Here is a 13,534-nt window from a genome sequence, read left to right as displayed (position 1 = left end):
ATTCATTTAGTGAAGGCTACCTGTTTTACTTCTGACACAAAACAGTTGAAGCTGTTTATTATGGAAATAGTCCTTATTAAATGTTCTTTATGTGGAGGAAAAAAAGAGACAGTGTTGTTTCCTGGTTTCCAAGGAGATAGGCTTTGGCAAAATTTATTGTATCAAGTGCTTTTCTAATTAAGAAAACTAAAGGAAACTGCCTGTAATGTATCTTGGCTACAGTTTCCCCGAAGACTCAGGGGGTTCCAAGTCTTTGTTTCTCCCACTTCCACATCCAGTCCATTCCTGGAGAACCTAGACACCTCCCTGGTTCTGGGTAGCCCTGGGTTTCACCATCAGCTGTTGGGATGGGTCATAACCTTCTAGATCTTAGTCTTTTGTTTATTCATTGTTGTATACCTACACACCAAGCACTCTCTCTGCTTTGGGGGTTTGGTGGGCTGAATTGAGTTTTCTTTAGAACCTACTGTTAACCTTGTAGGAGTTAATTGTTGTAATCAATGAGATTTAAGGTAGATTTGAGTAGTTGATACTAGAAACATTTTTGAAAGCTCTTTAAGAAAGATTTAGGGTTTTTTTTTTTAAACTTTTAAGACATTTTAGCAAGAAAATTCTGTAATGGTTAGTACTTTAAGTAATAGTTTCATTCTGATACAAAACTAATCACTATTTAGACGTGGCTCTGGACGGTTTCCTTCCAGGTCATTTTGGTGACAACACTTCTGGGTCCTCCAGCCTTCTTTCTTGTTACTAGTATCACCCAAGAGACTCACTCGTACCCTGTGATTGGGAGGGTCTGGTGTGAGAAGCCTGCCTCGGGGGTGCTCTGCTCTGAGTCTGAGAACACCAATGCTTGTGCATGGTGCTCTTGAAACATGGTCACCAGATGCAGACGCGCTGGAGGACTCATTGCCAGTGCTTTGCCAGTCAACTTGGCATTTGCCCGTGCTGCCAGATAGCCCATGTTTAGGCTACCCAGTACAGTGGTTCTCTCCCTGTGGGTTGTGACCCCTTTGGTGACCCTCTGTTTCCAAAAATATGTATGTTATCATTCATAACAGTAGCAACATTACAGTTATGAAGTAGCAGCAAAAATAATTTCATGATTGGGGAGTCACTACAATATGAGGAGCTGTATTAAAGAATTGCAGCATTAGGAAAGTTGAGAACCACTGGCCTGGTGGGAAAATTTGTGTCTTTGTAAAGTTAGCATTTCCATTTTACCATTTTAATTTGTTGTTGGGAATCCAACGTAGTATTGATTCTACATTAGAAGATTCAGTTATGCTAAGTGAAGTGTAAGGATTTCCTCCCAAGAGGGAGGGCTGTCTGTTGGCTGCTTTAAATCTGGTCTCTTTGTTGCCAAAGAACACTGAAGGTCTGTCCCAGCCTTGGCTCTGCTGCATGCTACATGGAATTCTGCTGTTCTTTCATTCACTTGTGGGCAGCTCTCTTCAAGTGCTTTACAGGAAGATACCCTTTGTTCAGAGGGGCCTACCAACAGGCAGCTCTGGTGAGGTGACACCCTGGCGGGCATTCTGCACAAAGTGTGTTTTTATTTTTTTTAATTTATTTTTTTTGTGTGTGAGTGTTTTGTAAACACTTACGTCTGTGCACCATGTGGGTACAGTGCCTGTGGAGAACAGAAGAGGGGGTCAGATTCCCTGGGATTAGAGTTACAGATGGTGTGAGCTGCCGTGTGGGTGCTGGGAGTTGAACCTGGGCCCTCTGGAAGAGTAGCCAGTGCTCTTAATGGCTGAGCCACCTCTCTAGCCCCTAAAGCTGTGTGTTAAAGGACAGCTTCTCTGAACAGTGGTTCATAGAACCAGGAGGGTGTGGGTGGAAACGAGGAATGTGGTAGCAGAAGTCGGGGTGATGAGAAGGACTGGGCCCTGGGTGTGGCCCAGGGGCTGACCTGCTTTACTGGGGAGATGGTGTGCCCTGCAAGTGTGCACCAGGGATGGCACTGCTTTTGCCAGAGCAGCTGGTGTAATAGAGGTGCCGTGGGCCAACGTGGCGGCGACTAGAGGAGCAGGTTTGGGTGGGGAGTTCAAGTTCAGAGTTGATTTGTACATGTTGAGTATGAGATGCTTGTTGACAGCAAGTAGGCAGTGGACTGGTGCGTCAGTGCTCATGAACTTGAGTTTCCTCATCTGTGAAATGGGGAAGTATCTGCCCTTCTCAGAATTCTGGAGATTAAATGAAGGCAGAAAAGGCTGTGATAGTCCTGTTGGTGGGAAGAAGACTGACTACCATCTTATAGACGTTGGGATGTCTGGAACCACTTAGCTCATGGGCCAGCATGTTCTGTGGCTGGCTGGTGAGAGGTTCTCTGTGATCCATCCTTGAGGCCTGGACAGCTTCCTGGGAAACTTGGTATTTTGGCTCTCTAGGCAATCCAAGAGCTTCCTTCTGCGTAAAGCCAGGGAGGCTACATGGGTAGTATGTGCAGACCTGCTTCTTAAGAAACAAAGCTTTGACTAGAGCAATTTCATTTAAATGGAAAGATACTATATTGGGAAAATGTATCATCTCCTAGATAGTTTATTATTTTAGGCCTTCATAAACTAGGTAAATGCCTCATTATATTTCTAGTTAGTTTTTTTTTTCAGATGACATTTAAAATGTATTTGGACCTATTGGTTTAAAAGATCAAATAAAGATGTTGAAAATACCAGCCCTGTATTTTGATAAATAGCGTTTTGAATTTATTAGATGTGTTTCCTTAGAGGTAGCTGGAAAGAAGAAATGTGTTTCCTTACATCGATACTTCCCTTGGGACGGGAGGTGGCTCAGAAGTTAACAGTTCTCACAGCATTTGCAGAGGATTGGGTTGAGTTCTAATCACTTACATGGCAGCCCCCACCTGCTCCTAATTCTAGTTCTGGGGCTCAGATGCACTCTCCTAATGTCTGTGGGTTCCTGCACAGATGGGCTGTGTATACTAACACTCAGGCACACATGTATACATAGAATAAACATTTAAAAAATAACTGATACCTTCCCAATAGTTGTCTGCTGCTTTAGACAAGAGGTGGGTCAGGGTTTGGTTCTTTGGGGCAGTTTTGGACAGAGACTGGTGCTCTTGATAGGTTGGGTGCATTCAGATTGGTGTGACCACAGACTATGGTGATGCTCTTTATTGTCCTCAGAGTTGGAGCATCAGTCATGTTGGACTTGAACTCACTCTGTAGCCCAGGCAGACCTTAAACGTGGGATCTTTCTGTGTCTCCTCCTGAGTAGTTAGGACTACAGGTTTGTGCCAGCAAGATCTATTGGGCATTACTGTGTGTGCCCATTGCAGGTCTTGGGGTGTAGAGAAATGAAGGGTACGTTGGAGGGTCTGGTCACGTGGTGTGTTAACTGCTGATGAGTCGTTGTTGCAGCACTAAGCATTCTGGAGGTTGAGTGGGAAGAGGAGTGAGTGGTGATGGCTTTAACCGTGAGGGGCAGTATGGAATGGCGAGAACTATTTTTTAGGTGGGTGTCTTGGAGGCAGAAATTATTTTGGGTGCTCCCTGTGTCAAACAAGAAAACCTTTCTTTTTGTTAAGCTTTTGGTCAAATCCTCAAATTAATTTAGGAAAGTGTTGATGCTTTCCTGCATGTCTGTGTGAGGGTGTCAGATCCCGTGGAACTGGAGTTACAATTGTGAGCTGTCATGTGGGTGCTAGGAATCGAAGCCAGGTTCTCTGGAAGAACAGCCACTGTTCTTAACTGCTGAACCGTCTTTCTAGTCCCTAAATCCTCAAATTTATAACATGGGTCCATTCATCTGCTCAGTAATTGTTGATGTACATAATCCGTTTTTCCTGGAGTTGACTTACTGTGCATTACTTTGTTTCAGCTTTCGAGGAAAAAAAAAAAAAAGGTGTGTAATATGATATTGACACAATTACTGAAAAACCTCAAACCTTTCTGTTTAGGAAGCGTATAGTAAAGGATTTAGAGCAGTTGTAACAATCCTCACGAAAGGGATCTATGTTTAAATCGTCATCTTTCCCATGCTTGTTTTCCCCCTTACAAGGAGCCGACTTCGTCTTCCTGCAATTTCCCTTTAGGTTTTCCAGCTCACCTGACAGTTGTTACCGAGCTTGTGTGCAGTGACTTCTGTTGGCGAGAGGCTGTCTAAATGTCTGAAGTTACAGTGCTTATTTATGAAGGGCTTTCTTAAAACGTTTTGCATCATCACTTACTATCCCGTTTAAACTGTCCAAGTCAGCATTTTCTGGTGCATTCGTAGAGTTGTGTGACCATCTCTCTTCATAAACAATTAGAACATTTTTCATGACCTAGAGAAGACCTCCAAACCCATTTTCATTCACTCCTCATTTCCCTATCTTCCCACTCACCCCATCACTACTGCTTTCTCTTTTTATAGACAGACTTGCATAGTCTGTGTGTTTCATGTAAATGTAAGCATGTAGTGTGCCATATGTGATGACTGGCATCTGCCTCCCAACTCTATCAGACCTCCTTCCTCCTCCACCTCATTACTATTATTATTGTTTTAGCTGTTTTCATGACAGGGTCTTACTGTGTAGCTCTGGCTAGCCTGAAACTTACTCTATAGATCAGGTTAGCCTTACACTCGCAGAGATCCACCTGCCTCTGCTTCCCGAGTGCTGGGATCAAGGGGCGTGTACCACCACATCTCGCTAAAGCACATTTTACTTCTTGGAAACACTTTCACTTTTGGTGGTATTGTGACAGTCAAAAGTACAAAGTCCCTGTGTGCTGATGCAGAAACTGCCACCTGTGCTGTGACCAGAGAAAAGTTGAAAGCTGCCAGGGACTGCACATGTGGGACAGAGTGAGCCTCGGGCCTTTTTAAAACAAAATATGGCCTAAGCCCCGCATGTGCTCAGTACACCCTGACTGCTACTAGCTTGCTGCTCCTTCCTTGCCTGAGTTATTGCCTTGTTTCCACTTTGAGTCTTCCATACACCTACCTCTCTCTGTACTGAGCCTTCCCTTCCTTCTTGTCTGATCTGTGACCACACCTGCCTTTGCCCCCTGGCAATGGGTTCCCATTTCCAACATTTTCTCTTTGTTTTACTGCTACCCTCCCAGAGCCAACCTTCACCTTTATATCTTAGTGACTGGGGCAGTCTCCTTCACAACCACTGGGCAGTTCTGACTAATGTCACGCTGCATGCGCTGTCCTGCATCTGAAGTGTCTAGCATGCTGTGTGCAGCAAACCCACACTCCTGCTTCTGTGACTAGCGCCGTGCCTCTTTTCTTTCCTGTTGATGTGAGTTTCTGTCTCCCGCCAGACTGCCTTGCGTTTATATGCTGGGCTTCTGCTCTGCCTGCTTACTAGCCGCCCTGGTTCCTTTGAACCTTCATCTGTTCACAGTTTCAGTTGTATTTGCAGGTTTACCTTTCTTTAGTTTAAAAAGTATACACAGTCACGGACAGCCTTCTTGCTTTCAATCCCTTCTTGCCTTGTAACCAGACTGGCCTTAAACTCCTCCTCATCTTTCCACTGCCTGTGGAATGCTGGGATGATAGGTGTGTCCTAACACTCCCAACTTGAACTCTAGTTTAATTTGGATCTTCCTCATCTTTTAACACCCACCTCTTTAGTGAGAACTTCTTGGATACTGTATCTCATCCTGATTTTTCCCCTCTCTGAAGTTTACTTCGCTCTGTTGTATGTGTAACTCTCCAGCATGTAATAAGTAGAGAGTTCTTATGGTAGAACATCGTGAGAGTAAACACCCGTGCTTGCACACGAGGAAGGACTTTTCCGGTAGAGCTCCCTGCAAGAGTGATAGAGCATCCATCCTGGAGGGGCCATTGTAAGGACATCCAGGCTCCACATGAAGGGTCAGCTGGGTGAGCCGGTCTCAGGCATTGTAAGTATACAGAGCCTCCATTTCCACGGTGGATGTTCACATTGAAGTGTCTGTGAAGTCACTTGGAAACGTCTCAGTCAGATGATGCTCTTCATCCTGAAAGCCCACGAGTGTCCCTTGGCCTTGCTGAATTTGCACTCATGTGGTAAGACCATGTACATAAAGCTTTTGGTCTTGTCTGCTTAAGACACCGAGCCTGGAGGGGGATATGGACGGCAAGAGAAACCCCCTGGTTTCTTTCCAGGTATACCTTCTTAGAGGAGAGGGACCCTTCCTCATTTTGCATGTTTCTTTATTCACTCCAAAACATATTAGCCTGATGTTTACTTGTAGGACTTGTTACTGTGTGTTTTATCCAGTTATCCTTATTAATTTTTTAGCCTGAAAAGGAGCCACCTAGTGTTGAGTCGCTTCATGGCAGGAGCCTTTTGCTTCCTAGACATAGGATTAACATTGTCCATGATAGTTGAGGACCCACTTCATGTCACATGATTCTTGACCTTTCTAACAGGCCTGCAATATAGACATTGGCACTGCGGATGGGGGCCATGCTGCTGAATTCATGGGACAGGATTCCTGCCTGTGTCATGCACTGCAGCAGCTGTCCTGCAGGGGTGCAGCCGTCTCTGCAGGGGTGCAGCCGTCTCTCGGGAGTGTTGTCGTCGTCGTCTCTGTGTTTTGGTTGTGTGAGTACATTGTATTTTCCTGTTGGAAATTCCAGAAAGTCTGTCTACTTATAATAGGGTACGGATGACCACCCAGTCAGCTAAGCTAGTAATTTGTTTTAAACACTAGTTCATGCTGATGAAACACTCTCTCCACCCATTTCTCCAGTGAAAGGCTGTCTTCATAGTAGAAGTTTTAAGTTGGGAATGCAGTTCATAATTGGTTCACGTTGTCCCATATTTTTTTGTTTAAATCATTGCTAATGACTGGGAGTTCTCAGAGTTGTCACATGAGTCAGCTTTTGGTGTGCCCGAATTCCAACTTGTTGTGGGACTTTGGCTTGTCAGTGTGACCTGCACAGTTAATACCTTTCACCAGATTCTGTGGTAGGTTTGTCCTATGTTAGATGGATACAGTAAACCCTTAGGAGATGATGAACCTAAAGCCTGGGAAGGCTAGGGTACTTGCCTGGCTACCAAGCACTCACCTCCTCCTGCTGGCTTCAGTAAGAAAACTCAGGCATTAGATGAATGAATTTGTAGGTAGAGGGTGAAGAGAGCAGATATTTCCAATTTCTAGAGAAGGTCTTGGGTCCATGCTGCATTTCCTCCCTCCAGAGGAGTCAGGGTAGGAGGCGCTGGGTGCCTTCTCTTGGCCAGCTGAGTGCACAGAGGTTGGGGAGCAGCAGCCTCACAGGGGACTTCAACATGCTGCAGAAGCCCATGGCATCGGGTTGCACAGTTTCTGGTATGAGCAGCTAGGTGGAATGTAAATATTTATAATTGTGGTGAAGCAAGTCTAAATCTTAACAGAGTTTGTAACAAGGACAGTTTTTTCCTAGAAAACTTTCTCTTCTCAGCCCAGGTGAGACAGAAAACCCGAGGCATCTATTTTTGCAGTGAAAAGCTTCTTTTCTCATCTTGCTTTATGGGTTCTGGTGTGACCTCTGGCCGTCATCCCGCATTGACCTTTGCCTTAAGATGACCCTGTTACCATCAGTCTAGCATCTGCTTTGTTTGGAAAAGAATGTCCTCTAAGAGCCTGGGGCACGATGGATACATCCGCAAGTATGCAGAGTGTTGATGGAAGTGAACTCACCGGAACACAGAACCAGGGGTAAACAGTCCTGGGTCCTAGGAGATGGGAGTTGAGTCGATAGTTCAGAAACCACGAGCTTAGGCTGTGGTGAGAAGGGCGCTAGCTCAGGCTAGCTCTGGGGACAAAGCGGCGCCTTCTCCGCCCTGTCCACGTCTGCTGAGCCTGGCTCCACGTTTGCAGAGCACGTGTGCCCTCCCTCACATTTTACACATGGGTCAGTTCTCCCATGCTGATGCCGGTGACTCCTTTTTCACGTCAGGTCAGTGGAGATGTCCTGCTCTGGGCTGGTAGATAAGGCTTTCTGGTGGTTAATCACCAGTCTGGGCTGGTGTTATCTTAATCCTTTGTTTGCTTTAGTGTTTAGTCTTGTTCAATCTCAGGGCAGATTACTCTTGGAGGATATTGTTGAACTTTGGTGGCTCAGGGCCGTGATGTGCCTCCCGAGTGGCAGAGCCCTGGTGTGACTTAATGAGTTGGTTCCTGCTGCTCCGTCTTGTAGCGGTGTTTGCCAGCTTGGTCTTGGTTCACCAAGGATGGAGCAGCGTGGAGCAGTGGACCCCTTGAGTAGGTGCCTTGTTGTGAGGGGAAGACTGTTCTTTTCTTTTTTTTTTGAGCTGAGGATCGAACCCAGGGCCTTACACTTGCTAGGCGAGTGCTCTACCACTGAGCTAAATCCCCAACCCCTGGGGAAGACTTTTCTTGTTGGCTGCCTATTGTTGGGAGCAGCCTTTCAGTCCCCACCCTTTCAAATGCTCCACACAGGCAGTGACCCCAGCCTCTTAGGACGAACCGTGGTACCCCGTGATCACCTCACGGTCCGTCTACCAAGTCAGACATTTCCTGATACTCACCGTTTGCTCAACATGCGCTCAGCTGTTCTGCGGCGGGTGTGGGCTCTGAGACCTGTGCTGAGTGTTGTGTAGAATTTAGTTTAAGGTGCTTGTAGCTAGTGAGCCCTGCAGGAAGACAAAGGAACCCTTTTGAGTGCCCTGCCTTCTGGCTTTCTCCTGTCAGGAAAACAAAACAAAGGCCATGTGAAAAGTTTGGAAAATACAGGAAAGTATGAAGAAGGAAAAAAGCCGACATCTTTGTACCACCCCAAGGCCCAGCATTCCATTGCTATGCTTCTTGACTTTAGAAACGGCTTTCGACCAGGCCGTAGTGGCACATGCCTTTAATCCCAGCACTCAGGAGGCAGAGGAAAACGGATCTCTTTGAGTTCAAGGCCAGCCTAGTCTACAAAAGCGAGTTCCAGAACAGCCAGGAATGTTACACAGAGAAAACCTATCTCAGAAATCCAAGAAGGAAAAAAAAAAAAAAAAAAAAAAAAAAAAAAAAAAAAAAAAAAGGCTTCCAAGCCAGCAAACCCAGAGCTTTGTCTAGTAAAAAGGGAGCTTTGAGGTTCTATATGGTGTTTTCTTGGGGTGACTGTTAGGTGGCTGCCTCAGAGTTCACTGGAAAACAGACATCGGGGAGCAAGCACAGACCTAGGAGGGCTGACCGTAGATTTCCCTGTGAGGCATTCTGGGTTACAAGTGCATTCTAAAACTTGGTGAGGTGGGTGCTGGCCTTCAGATGCTTTTCTCAAACATCAGTTTACTTGACCTCTGCTGGAGAAGTAAAACAGAGTCATCTCTTGAGAACAAAATGTGAGACATTTTAACAGTTGTAGTCTGTCCGTGGTTTAAGGTTGGGAGAGTTTAAGTTTGGGGAGGTCAGCAAAGAAACATTTGTTTAAATGAATGTGGGGACACACACACACACACATACACACACACACACACACACACACACACACACACACACACACACCATTCTAGGCTGTTAAAAACTAGCATTTTTCACAATATACCTATCAAATCTAGGAATTTTCATTTTGTAGTTTAGATTTGGAAATAGATTTAGCGGCCGAGTTGCTTGTCTGAGTCACAGTATTCTATGTTGGGGCAGTCACCTGCTGACGTTTTATAGTCACAGACTGAGTCCCGTTGCACCCCTGTGGGTTTTCACTTTCGAAAAGAGGACAGTGATGGGTAATGGGTAACTCACAGGTGATTGAAAAGGTGACGAGAGCCTGAAGGCTTGTCCTTGGGTGTCAGGTGGGGACAGGTAACTGGAGGATGCTTGAGCAGATGGGTGGAGGAGGGAGAGCAGAAGGAGGAATAGTTGGCACCTTTTTTTGGCTTAATTTTGGGTAGGGCTGGTAACTGACCAGAGGTTAAGAGAGCAGGATGGGTACTACATGGGAGATGCTTGTTTCTCCTTGCAAACTTAGTTCTTTATCCACGTGCTCAGCACTTGAAGCTGTCCTGTGTGTAATTCTGGAAATCAGGCTGATTTGTACTGAAAAATTGGGTGGCCATTTGTTTTGGGATTTGATTATGATTGAAGTTGTGTAAGGGGGTTCTGGGAGCCTACATTTTCTGAAAGGTATCTCTTGAAGCTTGGAAGAAAGATGGTGTGTTTCCAAGGCCACTAGATCTATAAAAAGAAGCATGGGAAGCCCCAAACAACAAAATTCTGGTTGGATATATGGGTGCAGATATCTGATAAACAAAGTTGGGGAGCTTCTAAAGAAGCCAGTGAAAGCAGGGCCACTGGGAAAGAGGCCAGATTGAAAGCAGCTATTAATATGCAGTTCACATGCTGTATAATTAGTCCAGTTGCTTCTAGTGTTTTCACACCTATATGCAGCCGTCACACCGACAATTGTGGGAGATTTCATCACTTCATCAAACCCCTAGACCCTTCTAGTTACCAAGCCCTTCCCTCTTCTACCCCCTCAACCCTAGGAAGACATTAATGTACGTTCTGTCTATGCAAATCTGCCCATCCTGGACATTTCCTATAAATAGCATCACGATATGTGGACTTAATGACTTACGATGCTTTTAAGGTTCATACATGTCTTTCTACTTTGTTAAGGAAGGTCATTTGAGTGATGTTCAAAAGAGAAAAGGGTTATAATAAATATGAAAATAAGAGCTAGACTCAGTTCAAAGTGTGTTAGGAAAGTTGTGTTTAGTGTTACAGTTTAGATCCTAAGTGTCCCCACAGGCCTTAATATATCAGGTCTGTGGGGAGGCTGTGGCACCTTTAAGAAGGCGGGGCCTCTTGGGAGGAAGTTGTGTCACAGGGTTGTCTAGAAGGGTATTAGCATGCTGGCTGTTACTAGCATACAGCAGCAGGAGGAGCCGCCTTGCTCCCCACGTTTGCTGCCACAGCTCCAAAGCAAGGGGCCAGTCCACAGCAGACTGAGCCAGATACTGTCCCCTGCTTGTGTCTGGCATTTTGTGACAGCAGAGGAAAGCTAACATGTCCAGTATGGCCTAGGGAGTGTGGGAGCAAGAGTGAAATTATCACAGTGGTGTTTAAAGACCTCATAAGTGTAACACACTTGCATACAGGTCATGAAGATGCAGCTTGATAGATGGATCAGAGAGAGGTAGTAGGTTTTCATTTTGTGACTGGAGGGAGTGAGTTGGAGTGTTGGAGATGGGAAGCTGCAGAGGTCATTGGTGGTGCCAGAGCTCCAGGTGCCATGGTGTAATTTAAGTATTGCCAGCCAGTTAAAAGCAGGTTGTCTTTTTCTTCCTCTTCCTCTTCCTCTTCTTCTTCTTCTTCTTCTTCTTCCTCCTCCTCCTCCTCCTCCTCCTCCTCCTCCTCCTCCTCCTCCTCCTCTTCTTCTATTTCCTTTCTTCTTTCCTTTTTTTTTCTAGCATTTTTCTACTCAGGCCTCTTGTTACCTGAAATTAGTTTGTGTCCTCAGATGATCTTTATGTATATAAAGTAGGTAATGCAAGTCAAACACCTGACAGCAAATCATTAAGAAATTTATTTGTTTTTTGTTTTTTGTTTTTTTTCCAGAGCTGAGGACCGAACCCAGGGCCTTGTGCTTGCTAGGCAAGCACTCTACCACTGAGCTAAATCCTCAACCCTTTTTTTGTTTTTGTTTTTGTTTTTTTTTGGTTTTTCGAGACAGGGTTTCTCTGTGTAGCTTTGCGCCTTTCCTGGAACTCACTTTGTAGTCCAGGCTGGCCTCGAACTCACAGAGATCCGCCTGGCTCTGCCTCCCGAGTGCTGGGATTAAAGGCGTGCGCCACCACCGCCCGGCATTTTAAAACAATTCTTCGGTATACATATAATTTTACTATTTATTAAAGATGAAAACAAACTAGAGTAGTAATGAGGTGGATGTGTTTACTTTTATGTAAAGAATTCATTCTTGGCTGAGTATTTGATATTACAGGGCAAGAGTGTCTCCAGATTCTCAGAATTGACGGATAACTCTGACCTTAGAGTCACCATTGCTGAGAGTTCCAGTTCACATAAATGCCAGAAATGTATTTAGGGCTGTTTCAGAAATAGTTGGGAACTCTCTCCTAGTCCCAAGCCACACTTTATTGGCTGCTTTTCATGGCACTCAGGAAAACAGCCATACTAGTTATAGTCTTGTTGCTGTGACAGGTCCTGACAGAGGCAACTTCATACACCCATCACGACCAGGAAGTCATTGCAGTGGTGTGGGGCAGCCGGCCACATCACATGCTAGTGCTCACATCCCATGCTGGTGCTCGATCCACCCCCACCCCACTCCCTATTATTTTAGTTCAGGATCTGAGTCTGTGAGATGATGCCAGCCACATTTAGGGTAGGTCTTCTGGTCAGTGAAACCTCTCAGGAACTGGCCTCACAGACATGCCTAGAGTTGTGTCTAGGTGTCTCTGAATCTGTTCAAATTGGCAACAAAGAGTAACATCACAGCATCTCAGACAACAGTTTTTAAAATCAAACATACTAACACAATGCAATCCACAGATATACAAATTTGATACTTAAATGCTAAGGAGTAATGTTAGGAAAATATGAAAAGTCTTTGTTTTCTATAGTTAAAGCATTGTACTTTTAAGAGCAGAAAAGTTTGTATGTACAGTTAAAAACATTGCAGATTATAGCAGCTTGATAGTTTAGACTCTGAGCCAAGGTGTTTCAGGTGGAGCGCTCATTGTTACTGTGTAGCCTGACATGCACTGTGTGTGTGTGTGTGTGTGTGTGTGTGTGTGTGTGTGTACGTATGTGTGTGTGTGTGTGTACATGTGTGCCTGTGTGCACACATACTCAGCCAAGGCTCTGGTGAGGTTGCATGATGCAGACCTGTGGAAAACACTTTGCATTCTATACGTGTTTAATTCTGAGTTATTTTTGGTCATTGTGTGTTCAGAAACTTCACATTGTTGTCAAATATTTGATGCCCTCACCCCAATGCGGGGCTGCGACTCCAAATTTGACTGTTGTGTTGTGAAAAGGGGCCATTTGAATGCCCAGAGATTAGGAAGCATGCCATCTGAGAATACTGAGCAGCCTTTTAAATTGTGTACATTTAGCTCTGTGAAATATTTAACAAGTTCTTTCTCACTTCTCTGAGGACCTACATTAAGATTAAGTATAGGTTTTGTCTGTACACCAGCTTCAGGAATCACTGTAGTATTACGTGTTATTTTGATGTTACCAATAAATGGGCATCATCTTCTTAAACTTGAGATAAGATTACTATGGGGGTTAGAGGGCTTGCTCAGTGTTTAGAAGTCCTTGCTGCTCTTGCAGAGGACCCACATGGTGGCTCATGACTATCTGTATCCAGTTCCAGGACATCCGATTTCTCTTCTGACATCCAAGGGCTCCTGCACACACCTGGTGTGCATAACACTCAGGTACACACACACACACACACACACACATACACACACACACACACACACACACACACACACACAAAATCAAATAGATAATATTTTAAAAAGACCGGTAAAGATTAGAGTATAAAGATACAAATGAATAAAAACATTCAAAGTAGGCTGTTGTGTCATGTCTAGCCTGGAAATACTTAATTTCTGGAGTGAGAGCCACAG

General features: G+C 44.9%; 1 protein-coding gene across 10 annotated transcripts in view; it reads left to right on the top strand.

The window, feature by feature from the left end:
* Sipa1l1 (signal induced proliferation associated 1 like 1) overlaps positions 1 to 13,534 on the top strand; it is a 306,912-nt gene that overhangs the window by 8,305 nt on the left and 285,073 nt on the right. The gene's annotated exons all lie outside the window — the stretch shown is intronic.

Source organism: Peromyscus californicus, unplaced genomic scaffold (assembly GCF_007827085.1).
Source record: "Peromyscus californicus insignis strain IS unplaced genomic scaffold, ASM782708v3 Scaffold_15__1_contigs__length_86483966, whole genome shotgun sequence".
Taxonomy (NCBI): Eukaryota; Metazoa; Chordata; class Mammalia; order Rodentia; family Cricetidae; genus Peromyscus; species Peromyscus californicus.
Note: the sequence above shows the minus strand (reverse complement) of the source record. Positions and strands in the feature narration are given on the sequence as shown.